Source organism: Lynx canadensis, chromosome C2, assembly GCF_007474595.2.
Source record: "Lynx canadensis isolate LIC74 chromosome C2, mLynCan4.pri.v2, whole genome shotgun sequence".
In the NCBI taxonomy this organism is placed as follows: Eukaryota; Metazoa; Chordata; class Mammalia; order Carnivora; family Felidae; genus Lynx; species Lynx canadensis.
In genome coordinates this window covers 47,571,110-47,593,865 of record NC_044311.2, presented here as the reverse complement: position 1 = coordinate 47,593,865, position 22,756 = coordinate 47,571,110, and the positions used below count along the sequence as shown (strand labels likewise).

Genomic DNA, 22,756 nt, shown 5'->3' with positions numbered 1-22,756 from the left:
TCTTTCTGGCTCTCCTAGCTTTTCTGGAATGCGAATTTGGAATACGCTTTTTTAAAAAGACTGGCCATAATGGTTATTTCTCTCGACTCAGTGTCAAAGCCTGTTCGCTATTTCAGTAGATGCCTCTGTGTACATAGGAATTCATAGGAGCTAGATAATGAAAATGCTTTTAAATATAAAAATAGTTTTCACAATTCTAATGCTTAGCAACTAGCATTAAAAAGGGAAAGAAAAGCACAGTAACATTCCTTTTCCTTTAAAGACCATTCTGTTTATAAAACCATCTCTAGCTGTGAGTGCTTTAAATCAGCAGGAATTAAGGCAAAATATAATAAACTCCAAGTTTAACATATAAGTAAATTAACTATTCAAGCCCCTACCATGCATATATACACCAATTTATAGAGGTAAAGGTTGATGGTAAAATGAAATGTATATGCTGAAAAGAAAATCAACTCAGAACTAGAAAACACCCAACATCTTTAGAAATGCAAAGAGAATTCGAAACAGAATTTCTCCTTTTGTGATTTCACTGGTTACTGCTTTCCCTGCGATCTCAAAATGCCTAATAATAATAATAATCAAGGCTTGTTTATGAAATCTGTAATCTATTTTAAAATGTTCCAGCATAGATGCTATAATAGCATATATGTGTCCATTGGTTTCAGCTTTAACCCGAAGGGCAGTCAGTTGCCTTCATAGAGATTCCAGAGACAGGAGGCAAGCAATTTATCAGAAAATGCCACTTTTCAGAGCGAACTGGTACAAGTGCTTTAGCTATCTGCATCTCAACACCTGAGACTTGGCTAATTAGCATACTAAATGTCAGAAGTGGTTTTTATCTGGGAAATTCATGGTTTATTTATAGGTATCATGAATGTTAGAAATGGGCCATCATTGGTGACGTTAAAGGTATTTATGGATCGCTGAGGAATTTTAGAAACACTTTTCTACTTTTGTATGAATCTGGTGAATCCCAAAAATTGTTCCAGAATGAAGGGGCCCAAGGCTGGACTCCTAGATGATCTTGTGTCCATTCAGGGTTCTGCAGTTTACTGGCTGTCCCTAGCTAGGACAGAATCCTGCCCGTGCGTTTTTGGTATTGTTTTTGTTTTTTATCTATCCAGAGTAAACTTCCAAGCCGAATACCTAAAGAATTCCGCTGGCACATCCTCAAGCTTTAGAAGCTTCTAGTTATTAAGTATTTGTTAAATGATTGTCTACATGTATGGTAAAACTGGGTCTGAGATTTATTTTTCATTATAATGTGGTAGCCAGTTTGTTGGGGACTTTCCCACTCAAAGTCTTTTGGGGTCAAATAGAATTCAAGATATATATGGGTATAATCCAAATGGCTTGGGTCACTCAGAGCAGCATGTTAGGTGGTACTTTTTATTTCATTAAAAAAAAAAGTTTACTTCGGTGTTATTTATTTTTGAGAGAGAGAGAGACAGAGCACAAACAAGGGAGTGGGGTCAGAGAGAGAGGGGGACATAGAATCTGAAGTAGGCTCTGTGAGCACAGAGCCTGATGTGGGGTTCAAACCCATGAACTGCTAGATCATGACCTGAGCCAAAATCAGACACTTAACTGACTGAGTCACCCAGGCGCCCCTTTTTATTTGATTTTAATCTTTAATTTTCTCTGGGAATGTTGAGATGACTCATAAAAAATAAACTATATTAATCTTATTAAGTATGTGATTCTAAATAGACCCTTAATGATACTAAACATGAAACCACTTGAATGTTTTCCTTATTTCTTAGTTTTCAATTAACATTCTTTTACATCTTTCCAGATAACAGGGAAAAAAACAACAAAAAGTTGCTTTGAGAATTTAGATATTATACACCAAGAAAAGCTTTGTCCTCAAGGCAAAGAATTCAGAGAGAAAAAAGCAGGAACTAGTGCTTTAACCTTATTTAAATTTCATAAACCATTTTGTCCTGGATTTGGCAGAACACAAAATGCTTTTGCCAAAATTTTCCCTCATTATTTAAAGCCACATGTTCTACGAAGGGAATTTAATGCATATGTTACAAATGTTTTTATAAATATGTTTTACTAGTAGGGATTACTAAGCTAAGGTAACCATGCCTAAACATTAGCCCATTATAACACAAGCCATGGGATTGTTTTAATTAATCAATCCCTTTCCTAAAGTATGATGGAATGGAGTTTACATACAGAGGAAATGGGTTTTAGTTGAACCATGAGGAACTGAGGTTGAATATACTTATCACCAGTGAGATTTATTAAGCCTTACAATATATAGAAGGCTTAGGAATGTAGATTCACTAGACAAATAAAAATTCAGAGTTGGAAGGGGATTTTGGCAACTTGCAACCTCATTTGGCCTCAGTTTCTGCTTCTGTAAAATTTAAGAGTTGCTGTATGCTGTTGAATCCCAAACTATTAATATTAAGGACCACCTTTATTATTCACTCGCTCACCATGGGCCCTATATTTTGAAAATTTTGCTAACCAAGTTGCATCTAATGACTAATAAATCCTTTCTCAGATTTTTATTAATGAAACATATTAATCACTGGTTCTGATCAGTAGAAGATATCCAGGATTACCACACTGGGTGGGTATACTGTTGGCCAAAGGCAAAGAAATTTGATACTTTAGTTAACCTGTGCAGGTTGACTGTGGTAAAATTTATTGTTTCCATCAGACATTTTAAAACATAGGCAGTGCTGATTATACAAGGATAATTGATTCCAGAAAAAGGCCATTTACAGTGAGTCCATGTAAATCAGAGGTCATTCTGCCTTGAAATTTGAAGTTTATAATTATGAAAATGAGTTTATTTATTTCAGTTATACTTGTAGTTAAGGGTATATGTGTACTTGCATACATCAAAGAATAATAGAGTGACAAGAATGTTTTATTTTGATGTTCCGACAAGCCTTCACCTCACATTTAATTTTGAAGTTTGCAAGAAGGGTCATTTTGAATGGGGGAGGGGTGGTGTGAGGCATAGTGGGTGCAAAATAATCAAGGCCCAAAGACTTCCTTAATCCTTTGGTCCTTAATCAAATTGTATATATATAATCAAATATATATATATATATATATATATATTTTTTTTTTAAAGTGTTCATTATGAGTGATGTTTTCCATGTTACATCTACTTTCTTTCCTTTGCAAATTTGTAACCTTGTACCCCTTCCAGGGGTCTCTGGAGGAACTCCTATAAGGGAAATATCTCATTGTCATCTATTGAAAAGCATCATTCACCTGGCTGGCCCAGGAACCCTAGATTGGGGATCAGTCGATCTTTATTGTAGTCCTCTGGTCTCTGATATTCTACACATTTGGTTATACATTCTTTTTTCCTGATGTGGAAATTGAGAGGCTGAGGGGTTATTATTTGCTATAGGTCACATGGCTACCAGTGGCTAAAGCAGGTCTAGAATCTGGGCTCCTGACCTTTTTTTTTTTGGACACTTAAACATAATAGTTGTGGTTGCAAGTGTTTGTGATTTTATTAATTCAAATCATGCCTTGTCTTTAAACTCTAAGATATTATAATTCAGTTAACTAGAAATGCTTAATGTCAAGAACAATAACTATCTCTTCTTCAAGAAACCTCATGGGTTGTAAAAGAATATCTCTAAAAAATACATTATATTATGTTAATTTTAATCTTTTAATCACATTTTTCTTGTCTGGAGATCAAAATTAAGCTACAATTTCAGACATTGGCACTCCAGCACAGCATATTTGATACAACTCAGCCAAGGGAATTTCATTTGTTAAAATGTTTTGAAGAGATAGTGTCATGTGGTCTAAGTGGTAACAACACCCTACATGCTGAACCTTCAAGATGGGTACCTGGAGTGGGAGGGAAGGAGACAGTCTTCAGGCTCCCACAGTGGAACCAGGGGAAAAGGGATGAGTTTGAGTATTAAAATCTGGGGTAAAATTCAGTATTATTGGTCTTCAACCTTTTAAAACTTACCCAGAGTTTGGATTCACCTTAAATTAAATTATGGAACATTTCCTGTATAAGTTGATTGATGTGACATGTTTTTTTCATGGATATCTTCAATGGAAACTCCCAAATAGCAAACACATTATTATTTTTACTAATCTTCCTCTCTGAGGAACTATATTTATTTATTTATTTTTAGAGAGGAAGAGAGAACGTGTGGTAGGGAGAGAGGCAGAGGGAGAGAGAGAGAGAGAGAGAGAGAGAGAGAGAGAGAGAGAGAATCTTAAGCAGGTTCCCCACACTCAGTGTGGAGCCCAACACGGGACTTGATCCCATGACCCTGGGATCATGATCTGAGCCTAAATCAAGAGTCAGATGCTCAATCAATTGAGACACCCAGGTGCCCTAGAGCTTTTTTTTTTTTTTTAACAGAAAAAAGGAAGAACAAAACCTTATTCTGCCATAAGTCATATCTGAATAATATCACAGGAGAGTTGTATACATGTTCTAATTAGCCTTGGTCAAGTTTTGATAACCTCACTTGAAGAGTATTAGGATTTTTTTCTTTTCTTTTGTTTCCCTAAATTCATGGAGAACTTAGCTTTCCACTAGCCATTAATCCATCTATCTATCATATGATAAATGGAAGTGGAGCCCTCTTGATTTACAGTGGTGGAATGGGTAGTCAGGAAGAGTCAGGAGATTTAAAAATATTTGAGTTACTTCTTGCTTCATGGTGAGACTGTTTAAATTTAGAATATACCTATAGTGTAATTGTTGAATATATGTGGAAATTCAGAAAGGTTTTAAAATTTAAAAATATCACTAATAGGTACACTAAGAGCTTCAACCTTTCCAGGTCACAGTATAAAACAGAGTGGTTAGGTGCCTGGATTTGAAACTGGACAGGCTGGGCCCCATCACCAGCTGGGTGACCTGAGGCAAGCTGCTTAATCTTGGTGGGCCTCAGTTTCTATCTTTTTAGGATGGGGATGATAATAGTACTTACTTCATTGGGTTGTTGAGAGGATATAAATGAGCTAACATATATGGAGCTCTTAGAACCATGTAAACATGGCACATGTTAACTTCCATAGTAGTGTTCATGATACTGTTACCATTTTCTCCGCCTAAATCCCTGATAGACATATAGATGAATAACTTCACGGATGTATTTTAGAATTGCACTAAGAAATAACCAATAGTATGTAAAGGATCAAGGCTAATCTGTAGCTTTGTATCTGCAGAAACTGGTGTCATTAAAAAAAAAAAAAGAAGAAAAGACATGACCAGACATTTTTCTTGTGAGAAATATAAACACCAAATGTGAAAAAGGATTTGGTGAGATTGGTGGAGAAAAGTTCAGAGTTGATCAGTGGTTAAGAAATGAGTGTCACAGTAATTTGGGAGATTTCATAAAATGCAACCACTTTCTTGATAGTCTAATGGGAAAGAGCAGTGGTTCTCAAAGCTGGGTCTCCAGTCCAGCAGCATCAGCATCACTGGGAACTAGTTCGGAATGCATTTTCTTAGGCCCAACCCCAAACCTAGTGAATCAGAAACTCTGGGGGGTGGGCCCAGCAATCTATCTTTTTAGAGAGAGCACACTGAAGTCAGTGAGCACTGGAATAGAGAGATCACATAAAGATTGAAAAACCACCTCTTGTGATTCTCATTCTGACATATATTTGCATCAACTGCCCTAAGTCAAGACCCACTGCATGGATGGAAATCACCTGTAAATTAAAGAAAAAGAAAATTCATTTTGAAAAGAAATTTTATCAGTGAGGCAAGAGGGTTTTAAAATTATTTATGTACTTATTTATGTATGGACAAAAGGCCCTTATTGTACTAATAAATTAAATCTGAATTCAAAGGCACCCAGTTCTGCCTTAGAAGAGACCAAAGTGGTTGAAAAATCTCTGAAGGGTTTTTGTCTCTATAGTTCTACTTTCTGAGCTGAATTGGATGTGTTTGCTTAACTACCAGCCTGCAAGGTCCATAGCAGTTTCCATGTCTTAGACATCTCTCTATATATATTTTTAAAGTATTTATTTTTGAGAGAGAGAGAGAGAGAGAGACGAAGATGGGGAGGGGTAGAGAGAGAGGGAGACACAGTATCTGAAGTAGGCTCCAGGCTCTGAGATGTTAACGCAGAGCCTGATGCAGGGCTTGAACTCATGAACCGTGAGATCATGACCTGAGCCAAAGTTGGATGCTTAACTGACTGAGCCACCCAGGCACCCCAGACATCTCTATACTTTTGATGCTGACCTAATGTAAGCACTGATAAATGTTTCTCAAAATAACTAATTAATTAATTGAACCAGATGACTGTTACTTAAGGAAGATTAGTGGCTGAATTAATAAAGAGATGGCAGAAATGGCATTTTAATTTTCATGTACAATTTAAAAAGCAATTGTATAAAGCTGCAAAAGGAATTATGTTTTTTTTAGCAGGCACATTGTTTTAAAATAGGTGAAGAAATTAAAGTGTCCGATTAAAGCAATATTATCAGATTTTTGTTTTTAAAGTGACAGTTGAAATTGACTACTTTCCAAATATAAATATCATAATTCTTAGCAGAACTTGTTGATATTTCCATGATGTGACATAGCAAATCACATGGAAAAAATATGTATGTATATATATTTTACCTTCAATCTGCAGGTAAGACAAATTGAAAATGTTTTCTATAATTAAAAGGAAATTTTGTGTTTTTATTGATAGGTGGAACTATAATTGTAAAGGCTAGGTGAAAGAACAGTGAGGAAAAAATAAGTTTAGATTCAGTTGAGTCACTGGGCAAGAATCTGGGAGATATGCTGAGCTCACAGCCTTCCAGGGAAAAGACTGGTGTGCGCATGTGCATGCGTGGGTTCTCAGCCGTGCGCACAGCCGATGGCCAGATGGTGACAGTTTGGGGAGAGGCAGGGCTGTCAGCACTGAGAACGTTCAGGTTGCATACAGATGTTCTATGTGGGCTGTGACAGAGGGAAGCCTTGCCTGAACAAAGATAGACCCTTGGTTAAATAATTGTTTAGGAGCAAGCGATTCAACCTAAATTATGGAGAAAATAGAAAAAATGTTTTATAATATTTAATGTATTAGTAGCTATAATATACAGGAAACCACATCTGAGATCTTTGAGGTCATAATTCTTGAATTTGAGTCAATGAAGTAAGGAAGATGTTGCTTTTAGTCAGCTGACTGAAATGTAGCAGAGTGCCTGGGGAATCTTACAGGTTAAAACACAACAAAACAAAACACCGGATCTATATACTGTATTCCCAGCTTCACTGGATTCCAGCCTATAAGTTTGCCAATAGGCTTTTCATGCACCAGCTAATGATATAATCACTCTGAGGAACGAGTACACTTGGTGCAATGGCAGTTTCCAGAGTCCAGAGAATCCTATTTGGTGCTACATGGTTAACTTTGCCCTTGTCCTTAAACCTTGCTCTTGGCACAGAGGCTAAAACATCTATTACCAAGTTGAAGTGTGCTGAAGAAAAGAAGGGAGCTGAGTGAGAGAAAGAGGGCGATGAGAGCAAATGGCAGGGTACTGGTAATTGAATCATAAAAAAATAAAGCTAGAAGGAACCACTGGCTGGAAGGAAATTCCAGGAAAATCTCTGTTAAGTTGGCTTGTCTTGGCTCTTTGGAATGATTTTCCCTTTAGATAGTTAAATGAGTAGGAACTCTGTGGGCCTAAAATGGTCATGAATTCCATCATGATATGTATGTGTGGATGTCAATTCTAGCCAAATTACATTGCAGAATAAGGTCTATGCTATCAAGATTATGTTGAGCACCCTGACTACACCCACCGAACTTCAAAACAGAGGGTGACTTTCAGTCTTCTTTTGAGGTAGACTCAGAGATCTGGTCTTTGTAATTCTGCAGCCATTGACAACATGGCTTCATTCATTGGACCAATCTTGAAAGTGCTATGTCCCTTCAGAGGGCTGTGAGATGGTGAGATTGTGGGACATGCCCTTTAGCTAGCAATCCCCCTTTTCCTCCCTGTCATGCCTGAGGATGGTGATTGGAAAATGTGGTTGCCTGAAAGTATGTCCACGTTCTCCTTGTTTTTGGACACAACCTACATGTAAACAACATTATATAGACCTGTAATTTTGTTGACTCTTGGCCATCAATGAAACAGAAACTTGGGGGGGGCTGCTCTAGTTGAGAAAGCTGAGGCCAAGCAGCTGTCTCATGACAGACTTCAGGAGGCAAAGCAAAGGCTTCTGATTGTAGTGTTTTCTAAGGCTAGGCATTTCCAAGACTTTGGAGTTTGGAGGGTGTTGGGATTTGACTTTGGCTCGCCACTACTTTTGGCCCAGAACAGGTGTATAACCAGCTTTCAGTATGTTCATGCTTGGAGGCAGGAGTAGAACCATTCCTACCTAATGTACGGAGAGACGGAGTGTAAAGGAAAGAAATGAACATGCTCTTTGTCTAAGGAAGGGGAAAGACCGCTAAGTAAACAAGCAGGACACTACAGATGTTAGCTAATTTCCTCCAACAGAGTTTTGGATTTAAAAGTCTTTAAAAATTATACTTTTTGGGGGCACCTGGGTGGCTCCGTCGGTTTAGCGTCCAGCTTCAGCTCAAGTCATGATCTCAAGGTTCATGAGTTCAAGCCCCACGTAAGGCTCTGTGCTGACAGCTCAGAGCCTAGAGCCTGCTTCAGATTCTGTATCTCCCTCTCTCTCTGTCCCTCCCCCACTCGCGCTCCGTCTCTCTCTCAAAAATAAACATTAAAAAAGATTTGTTTTTAATTACACTTTTTCTTTCATATGCTTAAACTTTTTAAAACTCTTTCCCATATATATTCTCATTTTAACCTTACTGTTAGCACTCTGAAGAGGCTGTATATATCACTGATTAAGAGCACAGATGCTGTGGCCAGTGTTCAAAACTTGTCAAGCTGTATGATCTTTGGTGAATTATTTAGCCTATTGGTACCACAATTTTCTCATCTGTAAAATAAGGATTATATTAGCAAGCTCTTCATGGGTTGGTTGTGCAGGCTGTGTAAATTAATACATGTAAAACCCATAAGGTACCTAACTCATACTAAACCATCAGTAAGTGTGAGCTCTTATGAAGAAACTGGGGCCCTGAGAAGAGAAATGGTTTAGAGGCTAAATTCCACCAAAATCTCAAGGTCACAAGACCAGGAAGTGGTGGTGTCAGGACTTGAATGCTAGTTTAATCATATCAGCTCTAGCATTACATTTCAACAATAGAACACAGTATGAAAATTTAAATGCACACAAGAGAGAAGGGAGAGGCCCAACGCATTTATAGAAAATCATAATGTATGTCATTGTCTTATAATTATGTGTGAACATTTTGTCTGTGATTCTGAGCTTTTGAGGAGATAGGAACTCTGTCATTTTCTTTCATTTTACTGGAACCAAGTACATAAAGTGCCTACCTGTATGTATAGATGTTATAGAACAAAAGAATGGAAGAATGAATGAATGAATGAATGAACATACATGATTAGCTAGTAAAGTAACACTCTGTGTCATAAATTGAAGCAAATTGTTTGGAGAGATTGGTGTAATAACAAACCCCAAACCATGTCACCAGGAAAGCACTTGATGCAAGAAATGTCTACCATCAACACAGCCTCAAGTGGTGTTCTAAGAGCACTTAGTCTTAGAAAATGATAATGAAGGGGACTAAAATGATCAGGTGCCTTAAAACATTGGGATTCAGTGTTTCTTCAGCATAGTGCCCCCACCCACCTCATAGCTGTAAAGACTCAGATTTCTTTTTCTCAGCTAAGATTTTCCTTTTAGTCTGAAGTCTTCAGTGGGAGGATGAAGGGCTGTAACACTATTCTTTAGCGGTCATCTAGCTCTGCAGCCTGTTTTCAGTCTCCTTGGTCACTCAGATCCCTGTTGCAGCCTGCTAACACACAATGAAAGCTTCTATGATCTGTCCTCCCACCCCCCCTCAAATGAAACCATTATTTCCTATCTTTCCATGGCTGGCTACTTGGTGAGCAAATAACTAACAGCAAATAACGATCTGAACTCTGTAAATGAACAATCTAAAAATAAAAGTCTAGGGGCACCTGGGTGGCTTAGTCGGTTGAGCGTCTGACTTCAGCTCAGGTCATGATCTCACAGCTCGTGGGTTCGAGCCACACCTCGGCTTCCTGCTGTCAGCACAGCGCCCACTTCAGATCCTCTGTTTCCCTCTCTCTCTGCCTCTCCCTCGCTTACCCTCTCTCAAAATAAAAATTTTAAAAATTAAAAAAAAATTAAAAATAAATAAAAATACATAAAAGTCTATAAGCACCTTCTGGAATTCCCTAAGCCATCCATCCTTTGTTTCAACTTTTTGTTGAAATTATACCCTATCCTAAATGGCATTTCATTATCAGAGCGATAGATGGCATGGAGCCCTGCTGCATCCCACTTGTTAAGATGTATGTTACTTTGCCATGATTTGTGGATCTGCCTGATTTCTCCCAATTTTACTTTTCCAAATTAAGTTCATTAGTTCTCCCTATAAAACCATGATAACTAAATTTCTGCAGCAATCTGCTTCAGAGACACATAGTAAATTTCCCCTCCACTCTCTGCTTCTTTCCCAACTCCTCTGGGGCTTAATTTTTGCCCCCTGCTTCAGCGTTTAACAATTGAGAAAGTCAGATTTTAAGTTATTGTCAGGACCTTCATTTTCACTTCCATATTTAAGTAGTTTAGTCTATAGGATACATTTGCAAGATTTATAGTGATGAGCATGTTAGTGAACTTCTTAAGGCTAAATGTAAAAACTTGGGTCAAAATATGCCACCAACAGTCTGGAGTTATTTATTTATCATAGGTACGAGAAGCTATTCTTTATAGGTACAGCTATTTATTATAGGACAACTCCAGCATGGACCTACTGAAGATCTTCGGATTTCCTCTGGTTTACAATAATTCCAAAAATCAATCTGCTTTTTTTTTTTCATTGTAAATATCATTTAGGAGGGTGCATGAATTAGTTTGATGGCAAGAACTCAGGATAAAGAGTTGGGAGATATAACTTTAATTTCTCATCTTATTGTTGACTCATATTTTGGCTTAAGGCAACAAGGTCATCACGATTTGTACAGAGAGGGTAGATGTTTACAAAATGTAATTTGGGAGGGTACTAGTTCTGTTTTCATACAGGTGCCAAAGTGCCTGTTGTTCTATTTTGAAAGGTCAATTTGCTTGTGTTGTCTTTCTTTCTCTTTTAAAAAGCGAAAGGAAGTAATGCATTAAGATCCTGATAACATGCTATGATTTACTATACAATATATTCTATTGCTGGGCTTTTAGCCATATGACATCAGTGTGGTATACATCCAGGGGAGGGAGTGTTAGGGTTAGGTGTCTAAGAGGGCAAAAGGGGGAAAAAAGATTGTTTTACAACATTAAGGGCAAATCACCTTTTTCAGTTTCTTAAACTATAAAACAGAGAAGAGCCCTGAATCTATACAGTCATTTGAAGATTTGTCTGCTAATGGTTGATCATGTATTTAGAAATGAATGGGAGACATATACAAGGTATCAGTTATCCAGCTGAGAACATCTGACATTCCCAGTGACTCTTGACCTTTCATGCCTGATAGTGAAGCTGTTAGTGCCGTCAGGAAGCACACACACGAGCACGCACACGCACACAGGCACACACATGCACACACCTAATGCTGTTATATAATACCTTTCATAGCGAGCCATTTAAGCTACCAGGTAATCATGGCAGTTAAAATAACATATTTTTTTAAAAGACCAGAAGTCGTGTCTCCTCCTTAGATTTATACTTTTGATAAAATGCTATTTTGTTTTTTAGTCCTTCCAGTACAACTTGTGGAAGATAATGATAGGCTGCAGTTTTGAATCCATTTAGTTTTCTTTCCTCTGAATAATCCTATTTGACAGGCTCCCCTCTGCCCCTTTTTCTTGTCATTAAGAACAGCCTCAGTGTGGTCTGAGTAAAAAGTAGATTAATTGTATAGCTGTAGGAACATGACTGCTGTGTTCTGAGAGGTAATTTCGGAAAGGGATCTGTCTTTAGCAGGAGTAAGTACACCTAAAACACGTCTGAGCTATAAGGTAAGAGTCATCCATTTGTATCATATTAGTGGAATATTACATGCCATGACTTCGTTTGTAGTTTGAAATACAGACAGATATTGTTCAAACCTTTTGGTCAGGATCTCAGTCTTCCCAGAATTCTGTTTTGTCTTATCTTTTGGAAAGCAACAAGAGCAGTAAATACTTATCATCTTGATAAGTTGTCATTCTTTTAATGTTTGTTTATTTATTTATTTAGTGCAAGCAGGGGAGGGGCAGAGAGAGAGAGAGAGAGAGAGAGAGAGAGAGAGAGAGAGAATTTTAACCAGGCTTAGCGCTGTCAGCACAGAGCTGGACCCTGGGCTTGATCTCATGAACCGTGAGATCATGACCTGAGCCAAAATCAAGAATCTGATGCTTAACCAACTGAGCCACCCAGGCACCCCCCAAAATTGCCATTTTTAATGCAGTTTTTAATTTGGAATTGACAAATATTTTAACACCTTACACAATTATGGTGTATTCATCCCCAAAAGTTATCCAAAAAGACCATTTCTCATAGGAAATATATATTTTTTCCATTTCAAAAGAAAATTTAAAAGAACAATTTTGAGATGAATTAGTTGATTACAACGGGTGTATGCATTTTCACTATTTTCTCCACAAAGCTCCATTTGGGTTTATCTAACATTTCAGAGGGTTTGGAAGAGGCATGTGTTACTCCTGGTGAAAAAAAGCTATTATGGCATCTAGACGTTAAGTGGCTTGCCAAGATCACTAAGTCAAGCAGCGGGACTGAGGCTAAAATGAGAGGTTTCCTGCCTTCCAGATGGAAACAGAATGAGATGAAACCTATATATCAGGTGTTTCTACACAGGAGGAGGGGAAAGACAATCCTTCAAGAGCAAGGGCCTCACCCTCTTTCCACAAGGCAGCTGAAGTTTGACGTTCTTATTTGAGCCCAAGAAGGCAGGGAAAATTGCACTTTAAACAATAAGACTGCCTGTGAGAGAATAGCCTGGGATTTACGTCTTGAACAGGTGTTGCCCTCAGCAGCTTCTACTGCCTCTTCCGCACTGTCTGCAAAGGAGTAACTATCTCCAGGTGGAAGGACTTGAGACCTGTTGCTTTCCTCCCTCTTCCTTAAGGGTTGAATACTACTAGCACACCAGAACATGTCACCAACTTTTTTTTTTTGAGGGGGTGGGTGGGTAGGGGTACTTTAGGGTGCAACGGAGTTTAACACAAATGTACAGAGTCAGTTTTCCCAAGGCAGCCCTGGAGGGGGGTGGAGGGAGTGGTCCCAGTGATTTGAAAAGTGCTTACAGCTTGCCTGGCCCTCACTTACTCCCCGCCAGAGTCCCTGAGTCGGGAGGGAGCCATCACTCTGAAACCAGTGGTAAGAGACCACCCGGGGCAAGTGGTTGTTCAACAACTGAAAGAGAATAGAGAAGGATGAGGAGGGAGGGAGGTGCTGAAAGGGTCAAACAACAGAATCCCAGTGCTTGTGTAGCTGATCCCATCCCGCCCCCCACTTGCTGAAACTGCATATCTACCTAGAAGGGCAATGACTAGATTCCTTTTGACCACACCTGGTTTCCAAAGATTAGAAAGGTAATTTAGGAGATAGGAAGTGTCTCTCTAAGGTTTGCTGGAAAATTCGATTCTGGTTAAGCAGCTTTCATTCAGTAGCTTCCTGTTGCCCATGCTGTAAGAGATTGGAGGAGGAAGCTATGGGGAGAAAGTGTAAAGCCTTTAACTCGATTTATAAAGCCCATCCCCCTCCTTACTTAGGTATTTCTCTATTTAACTCTGTCCCCCTCAGTCATCCTTCCTTGCACACTCAGACACACTCACCGCTCCAAATTATTTGCAGTTTCCCAAACCTACTACGCTCCCTTACTTACACCCCCCCCCTTCCTGGGGGTTATCTTCCCCAATCTGTCCTTGTTGGCCTGCAAATATCAACAAGTTTATCTTTCAAGATTTAGCTCAAGCTTCACCTCCTCTGCAAAGCTGAAGCTGGTCCCCACCACACCAATAAGACTAACCATTTTACTTTTACACCCCCATGTAGCTCAATTGATTATGCCTATTTCTTTACAAGTCCATCTTCCCTGGCTAGCTTGAGAGTGCCCCTGGGGTGGAGCCTAAGTCTTATCTTTCAGTTTCTTGAAACAACACTAGTGTCCCAGTACGTAAATATGTTTGTTGAATGAGTGGTGGTCAATATTCTCTGCTGTGTTCTGTCTTCCTAGAGAGAATAATTCATAGTTGCAGATTTTTAAGCAGTGGAGAATTTGGGAGAATGGCATGGAAGGATTGTGGAAACTCCCAAGTCCAACTCTGATTTTCAGGCAAGTTTTTGTCAGGGTGGAACAAATTCACTGCGTGAGAAACATTCTTCTGATTATAATGAACTACATTTAAGTCAAGTCCTAGCTGTTTGGACTTGTTAGCTGAGTACTAACTGTTTGGAAGCAATTTATTCTTTCTTTTTCTCCCTCTTTTTTTTTTTTTTTTTTTTTTATATATATATATAATTCAGGGAAGTTTTAAGACAATATTGATGCCTGGATCCTACACTGTATATTCTGGTTAAATTGGCCTGGAGTAGGGCCTGGATTTGGGATTTTTAAGTTTACCAGGTGATTCTAATGTACAAACAGGCTTGAGAACCACTACTTTAAGAGAACTTATCCAGGACTAGGGCTTACATAGCCTATGCATATTGACAATTACCAACTTTTTAGGTCCAACTTAAACCTAATGGATATCTTCACCTCTACATGTCCAAAAGCAAACACTTTCATGCATTAAAATAAATGGCATCTCCATTCTTCCAATGGCTCACACCAAAATCCTTGCAGCTGAGAAGATGAAAGAGGAAATTGAATGGTGGGGGAGGAAGCCAGATACATTTTAATGAGGACGAGGAAATCGCTGATGTAGTAGAATAAGGTAAATGCCGTAAGAATTATACAAAGACCTAAAAGTGTTCAAAGAATGAGAATTGTTCACGTGAGATAAGAGTCAGCAAAGACTTCAAGGAAGAGGTGATGTTTGAGGTTAGTTCTGAAGAACTAATAGCATCCCTACAGCCAGTAGGACTGAGGAAAACATTCCAGATAGAAAAACTATCTTGGCAAAAGCACAGAACTGTGACAGGACCAGGAATGTTCACCAGTCTAGCACTGTAGGCTCATGGTAACATGGTAACATAGGCTATGTGTGTCTCAGGGGTCGGAAACTAATCTAGAAAGTCTGGTCTTTGTAGTTAGACAGGCCTGAGTTTGGACACTGGTGCTACGCCTCAATCACTGTCCAATTCAGGGTGAGTTACCTGACCACCCTCAGCCTCAGTTTACCCATTTCTAAACTTGATCTAATCATGCATTTCCTGGGATTGTTTTGAGATTATCTGTTCTGTAATAGTTGTTTAATAAATGGTAGGTATTATTATTTTGCAGAGATCTTGAATAACAGGATAAAAAGTTTGTGTGTTTTTTTGTTTTTTGGGTTTTTTTAGTGAGCTAAAGGAAGATTTGCAAAAGGTAACTACAATTGGAACAATCTGCCAGCCATATAAAGTGGGGAGAGAATGGGGAGAGGGAAGAAGCAGGAGAGAAGTTAGGAAGCTGTTTTGTAGTTAGTTGGGCAATCTGCAAACCTCAGGGTGATGCTACTTCATGGTCAGTAAATGATTTCAAAGTTTTATCTTTGAGTGTTCAGAATATACAGATCTTGTTTATTTTATTCCCATTGGGTTTTTCTACCAGCAGGTAAAAGGAAAATCAGCTGGAACTTCAATCAACCAATGTTACCATAAACAAAAGAAGAACTTACATATTTGGGGTTAATATGTGAAGGTAAGCATCTTTGAAAGATTTGGATGTAGCAGGCTAAAACTAACAACTTGAATTTAATATTTTACAGAGAGTATATGTTCCAATAATTCTTAACTTCCTTGCGTTCCAAACAATACAGCTGAGTCATTACAGTGTTCTAAGAACTTCTATGTAAACACTTTTCTATCAGTTAATTTAAAAAGGCAGTAGGGCAGGGCTCATTTAGAATCAGAGGATTTGCCACTGACTTGCCCCATTGGACCTTGGGCAAGTCATGTGATTTCCCTGAATAATGGACTCCACATCTGTCATTTTGGAAAGGTAATTTATTTCCTGCCTCGTTCTCAGTGTTGTTGTAAGGATGAAATGAAGTAACTGATATAAGAATGCTTATGTTTTATAAGCCACAAGTGCAAAGAATTATTATTAAGACAAATCTGCATCCATTTCAATTAGACACAATCATCGTAAACTTCATTTGAAATGTTCCCGCTTTGTTTTCTTCCCTGTCCTTTGAAGATCTGCTTAGTTTGTCTTTAGGTTGGTGAACATTTTTACTTCCCTATGTTGACCACAGTTAATGTCACATTTTTGGTGAAATGTCCAAAGTATAATTTCAAACTAAGTAGCCATTTCATCCTTTTGAATTTGTGTTGTCTGTCCTCCCCTGTGTTTTGGGATAAGTATGGGAGGGTTTGGTTTCAGATTTTGGTTATTTCGCTAAGGGCAATTTTGGAAGAGGAGAGGTTATTTTTCAGTCATTTAATAAAATAACTTCTTGTACAGCAAATTCTCTCTCATTAGGGGCTATGCTGTAGACTCCAGGGATGATTTAAGAGACTGAGTCAGCATCTTTATCTTGTGATGCATTGGAAGATGTGTTAGTTCCCCTCGGGAGAAAGAAGGGAAATTGAAAATAAAATCTTATTGCCCCCTTTTTGGTTAATTTCCTGTTTTTGCCAACAAAACGAAGCAGTTACTTCTGAAATATAGACACACAGATGAGAAAATGTGTGTAATTACTTAATAAGAGGGGAGACTTGCATAATTAAATGGAAATTCAATGCATTTTAAGGAAAGAGAAAGCATTCCAACTAAGTTTCTGGCAGATAATAATGAGGGAGAAAAATTAAAAACATTTGAGGCTCTGAAGTCACACTTCTGTTGATACATATGGCGTTAATGGATTTTGAGCTCCTCTGCCTCCTGGTAAGCAGATGGTTTGATACTTGTTCTAAAACTAGAGGTTAGATGGCTTGGTGGAAAAAAGCAATGACCTTTCAGCTCAAGTTTAGTTTTGGACCTAATGATTTGTGGATTTAACTGAGCCAAAGGATGAAGACAACAAACTTTTCAAACACATATTCTCATGCTTAGTACTCTTTGAGATACCTAAACACAGACTGGGCTTGGTAAATAAGTCACACACAGTTGATCGTCTCCTCCTGGGTGAAGCTAAGAGGTTAACAGTTTGTAACAGTTACTTTTCTTATCCTGGGCAAAAGGTTAAATCAGGGAATTGTTATCTCTCCTGGGATTACCTGCTCAAGTGTGTAAGATGCAAACGATAATAAGACCCTAAAAATATACACTGGTTCCTTGATAGGTTAACTAGGAAGTAATATTCCTGTAAGTAATTATGCTGCCATGGAAGTATAGTAATAGGCTTCCCCCTTGCCTCCCACCACGCACACATATTTTATTAGAACATTACTGGGCTCATTCCAAATCCTAACTAACTTAATTTAAAACTGTATGTTCTATACAGTGATCACATATATACATATATATATTTTTAAGTTAACTAACATCGGACTATCAGCTCATAGGTTTTATGAATGGAAACAGCACTTCTCATTGATAAGCATAGCATGCTTGTAAAAGAAGCTTAAACAACATTGACCCTCTGGGAAACAAATGTAGCCATTTTACTACTTTCCAGAAGTAGCCTGTTTAAAATTTTTTTTTTCAACGTTTATTTATTTTTGGGACAGAGAGAGAGCATGAACGGGGGAGGGGCAGAGAGAGAGGGAGACACAGAATCGGAAACAGGCTCCAGGCTCTGAGCCATCAGCCCAGAGCCTGACGCGGGGCTCGAACTCCCGGACCGCGAGATCGTGACCTGGCTGAAGTCGGACGCTTAACCGACTGCGCCACCCAGGCGCCCCCAGAAGTAGCCTGTTTAGAAAAGATCTAAGAAAATTACATATCTCTGCATTCAAGACTGGTGGCTGGAAGCTGAAATGTACATGGAAGACAAGAAAGGAAGGAGGAGCTGATCCTTTCCTTTTGGTCTGGCAGAGGCGCTAGGAGCCAACTAAGGGGACAGGATGCCCTAGATAGAGCCTAGAGAATTACATCAGGAAACACATTCTTACTCGGGCTCCCTGGGTGCCAGGATGCCAGGACTCTTTCAACACCAAACACAATAACTAAGAGACAACTCCATCTAAAGAAGGAACTCTCACCTTCTTTACTGTTTAGTGTTTACAGAACACCCTGGAGAAAATATATAATACCCTAATTGATTGAATAAAATTATTTGAGTCAAGAGAAGATTGGATAGATAAAATGTATTATGAGGGAAACAGCATGTGCAGTAAGTGTAATTCATTTTTTTGTGTGTGTGAACAATAGTTCTCTAAATGTACATAAGAAAGACTACAACGAGGCATTCAAACAAACAAACAATAAGGAGGAGGGAATACAGACGATTTTCATTTTCTTTTGAATTAATATGCATTTTCAAACAATCATATATTACTTTTAGAATAAGAAAAAAGTTCTTAAAAATGACTTATGGGAATAAAACTTCAAGTTATGAAAGCATGGGACAATAATTATTACTTAGACTAGTAAATAAATCTCTAGATTTAAGGGAATAGAAAGCAATTAAAATGTAGACATAAAGAACACAGTATTTATATTTCCTTTCATACCCTGGAAAAATACATATTTGACAAGTGAAATATTTAGCTAGGTTAGGCTGTATATATTCAAAGAATCCTGTAATATAGAATGATTAACTGAAGAGTATTACACTAAACAAAAAACCCAATTCATATGCATATCATCGTATATAAGAATAAGTTAGTTTTGAAAAATAAAAACTGGTCCTTATCTCTCTGAAATAACTCAGAACTTGAACTGAGAAGTATTGTCATTAATAGCTAGAATATGCTGAGACCAAAAACCCTCAGAAACCACAAGGTTGAAAGAAAATTGTAATGTGCAGTGATGGAGAGGATATTGGGAAACAGGCTCTCACACATGTTACTGTTGGAAATATATTTTTACCACACTAAAGGGCTGCCTGGCAATACTCTTCAAAAATCTTAACATTGTGATATCTTTACAACCAGCATTTCCGTTTCTAGGAACTTATCCCACAGATTGTATAAGAATATGAACAAGCCAATAGGGATGCTGATAACAACCTTGTCTATGACAGTGAGGAGTTAGAATTAGCTTAAATGTCTCATAGATGACTTTTTTTTTTTTTTTTTTTTTTTGCTTTCATTCTTGGTCAAGTCATAGTAAGCCATCCGATAGTATACCATACAGCCATTAATAAGAGTTGGTGCACGATTGTATCTAATAAACACAATGCTGGACAAAATAAGCCAGATGCAAAAAAGCATATATATCATTTATATCTAGCTCAAATGAGGCAAAAATAACTACTGCTTAACTTTTACAGTGCGTCATGACTGCAGGTGAGCGCAGGCATTCTATCAATGCTGGTTTCTTGGTCTCAGACTGATACATAAGGATGTTCACTTCGTGAATGTTCATCAAACCTCATGATTGTTTAATTTTATGCATGTCTTTCAGTCTTATTAGAAGAAAGTTCATAAGTACTAATCACATAGAAAGAAGTTCAGCTTATAGGACTGATATAAAAAATATTAGAAAAATCCTTTTCTGTCGTAAAGGATTTTATAGACAAATAAATGGATGGATGTTTACCATGTGGCATTGGTGGATATCTCTGAGTGATGGGTTTATGAGATGATTTTAATTTCAATGTTTTAAGTTTTAATATATTCTTAAATTGTTAAATTACATGCCTATTTTGTACAAGAGAATAGTCATAAAAATATCATTATAAAAACCAGGAAAGTATGTGTAAGTTTGTTGAAACAGAGAACAGAATTAACAAGAATATGTGGATAGTAGGACCTAGAGAAAGAGTTGCTTTAGATCAGTTACAATTTAGTAACCTGGCATTTTACAAAGCCTTTATTCAGAAAGAGAATACTTTCATTCTGAAAACACATAACATGTAGCTTCAAACTGAAGGTAGGATATTAAAATTCTAACACAAGTATATAATAACTAACTCTGCCCCACTAATTTGTTAGGTGATACAAAGCAGTCTGGACTTCAGTTGTCCTCTCTGTAAAACGGGTTTAATGATACCTTGTCTGCATCCTCCCAAGGGTATTTTCAGAATAAGTGATATAAAGATATATCAAGAGCTTTGAACTTTTCAGAGATGTTGGTTCAAGGCATTATTACAAGGGGAGTTTATGAAAAAGTATGGGGTTTGATGCACTTGAAAACTTTGTGAACTGTGTGAAACTATATATTAGAAAGATCTTAGGATAACACCATATTGAGACTTCTTTTTTTTTTTTTAACATTTATTTATTTATGAGAGACAGAGAGAGACAGAGCATGAGCAGGGGAGGGGCAGACAGAGAGGAAGACACAGAATCTGAAGCAGGCTCCAGGCTCTGAGCTGTCAGCACAGAGTCTGGCACGGGGCTTGAACCCACGAGCCATGTGATCATGACCTGAGCCAAAGTCAGGTCACTTAACGGACTGAGCCACCCAGGCACCCCACCATATTGAGACTTCTGTACAAGAACATTTTTATAAAGAAAAAAAATGAACATAAATTAACCTATTTTCAGCTTGAGAAAAGTAGAGCCCTTTTACAGATCCAAATTATTTAAAAAATTGGATAACACTAATTCTATGATTCTTGTAATCAACTGGCTATTTCCTACTAGACAGAGATAAAGACGAATCCTTTACCCCAGAAAACACATTTGCCTCAGTTCCTGTTGGAATCTTATATATCTCTTTATTGCCTGTTGTCTTTAATTGCAGATGCATGGTCTTCTAGGATTGATTAGATAAATACTAAAGAGCTGACAAATAAATTAGTCTGAAGCCTAGAAACTTCCCTCTCTACCCTGACTCCTAACCCACCTCCATTCAATGGTCTTTATTTCATTACCTAAGGGGCTTGGTGTTGATATGCACTTAATATTTTACAATGAAATCTCTTTTGAGCTGCCACTTTTATTTAGCAAATAGTGTCTCTATTGTTTGCCCATATCCACTTTGTGCAGAGGGCAAAGCCATGTCTATGGCATTCATTCAATCTAGTGGCTCATTGAAATGGATTTCGTCAAATGGTTGTAATAACCCCAGCAAATATATCTCTGCAGCATTCTCTAGAGCAGTGACTCCAAAGTGTGGTCCTTGGACCAGCAGCGGCCGCATCTGGGAACTTGGTAGAAACGGAAGTTATTGGGCCCCGCTTCAGACCTACTGAGTCATAAACTTGAGAGGTGCTGTCCAGCAATCTGTACTTTAACAAACTCTCCAAGGTAATTTTGATGCATGAAAAGTTTGAGAACAGCTGCCCTACAGGAATTATAGGTGCCTATAATTATATATAATCATATAATTATAATAGAGGCGCCTAGAGGCAAAGTATGCTCCCTCCAGGGATGTGATGAAAATTACCAGTATACACCGGCTTACTTTGAAAACAACATTGAAATCTCAAGATAGCTTTTTATCATAAAAACACGTGGTAGTACCAGCAGACTCACTTTGCAGCCGTTTGACCACTTTTCAGCTCACCACTATGGTAGATCAGAGCTATTCCCAATTTACAGACAAAATAAAATCAGGGCAGGGAAAAGACTCTTAGAAGTTTGGCACAGCTTAGCATCCTCTGAGTTTTTCTGTGAATTGCAATAGAGATGGCTGTTACATCACCTTTTCAAACCCTTCTCCATGGCAAAACAGAGACTGAAAGCCTGAATACTGGCCTTATTTCCACCAGTAAGTCATCCTGGTCTTTGAAGTGTGATTCAAATATATGAAATGCCTGAAGAATGGAAGATCTGTACTACGAAATTGTCTGTCCCCGTTCAGTGTCTTAACCTAACCACCTCCATCTGTATCAATGAGATTTGGTTTGCCTAGAACTTCCTGGAAACCAGTCACAGAAAAAGGCCTCTTCTCTCTAAAGTAAACTCAGTTTACACATTATATGATTGCTCCTTGTCTTACAAAGGATGTATAAGGTAAAACCAGAAGAGACATGACATGAGAAACACTACTATTCCTACTGAAAAAACTTTTGCATTGAAAGAATACCATCTAACTGACTAGTCTCTTTACTAACTTTAACTTACTTTCCCTGTCTTATAAAGATTTTGATGTACTAGAGGCCCTACCCAATACCCTGGATTTGATCATCTGCCTCTTATTTAAATAGAATTGTGTAAACTGAATAACAGTGGGAAATATAAAAGGATTAATCTACTGCTCTGAATCTGTAAACAACTTTTAAACGAAATCTCTATCTTGACTCTGGTGAAGAATCAGAATAGTAACTGTTTTCCTAACAAAGATATACCTAGATAATAGCTTAAAATTTTTAATAATGGATTAATTCTAGAAAGTCATAAAAACAGTGGTAAGGCTCTGCAACAGTTACTTAATTGTCTGAGCCTTGGTTGTCTCATCTGTAAAAGGGAATAACAGGATAGTTGTTAGCATAAATGAGATAATTCACGTAAGTTGCTTAGGACAGTGCCTATCACGTAGTAAGTGCTCGAAACGTTAGCTGCAATTGTTA

The 22,756-nt window shown here is 37.9% G+C and overlaps 1 long non-coding RNA gene across 1 annotated transcript in view; it reads left to right on the top strand.

The window, feature by feature from the left end:
* Positions 1-22,756, top strand: part of LOC115523252 — a 40,550-nt gene that overhangs the window by 15,438 nt on the left and 2,356 nt on the right. The window contains exon 2 of the long non-coding RNA XR_003971680.1: positions 15,799-15,888. This is a non-coding gene — a long non-coding RNA (uncharacterized LOC115523252). The remainder of the gene's footprint in view (positions 1-15,798; positions 15,889-22,756) is intronic.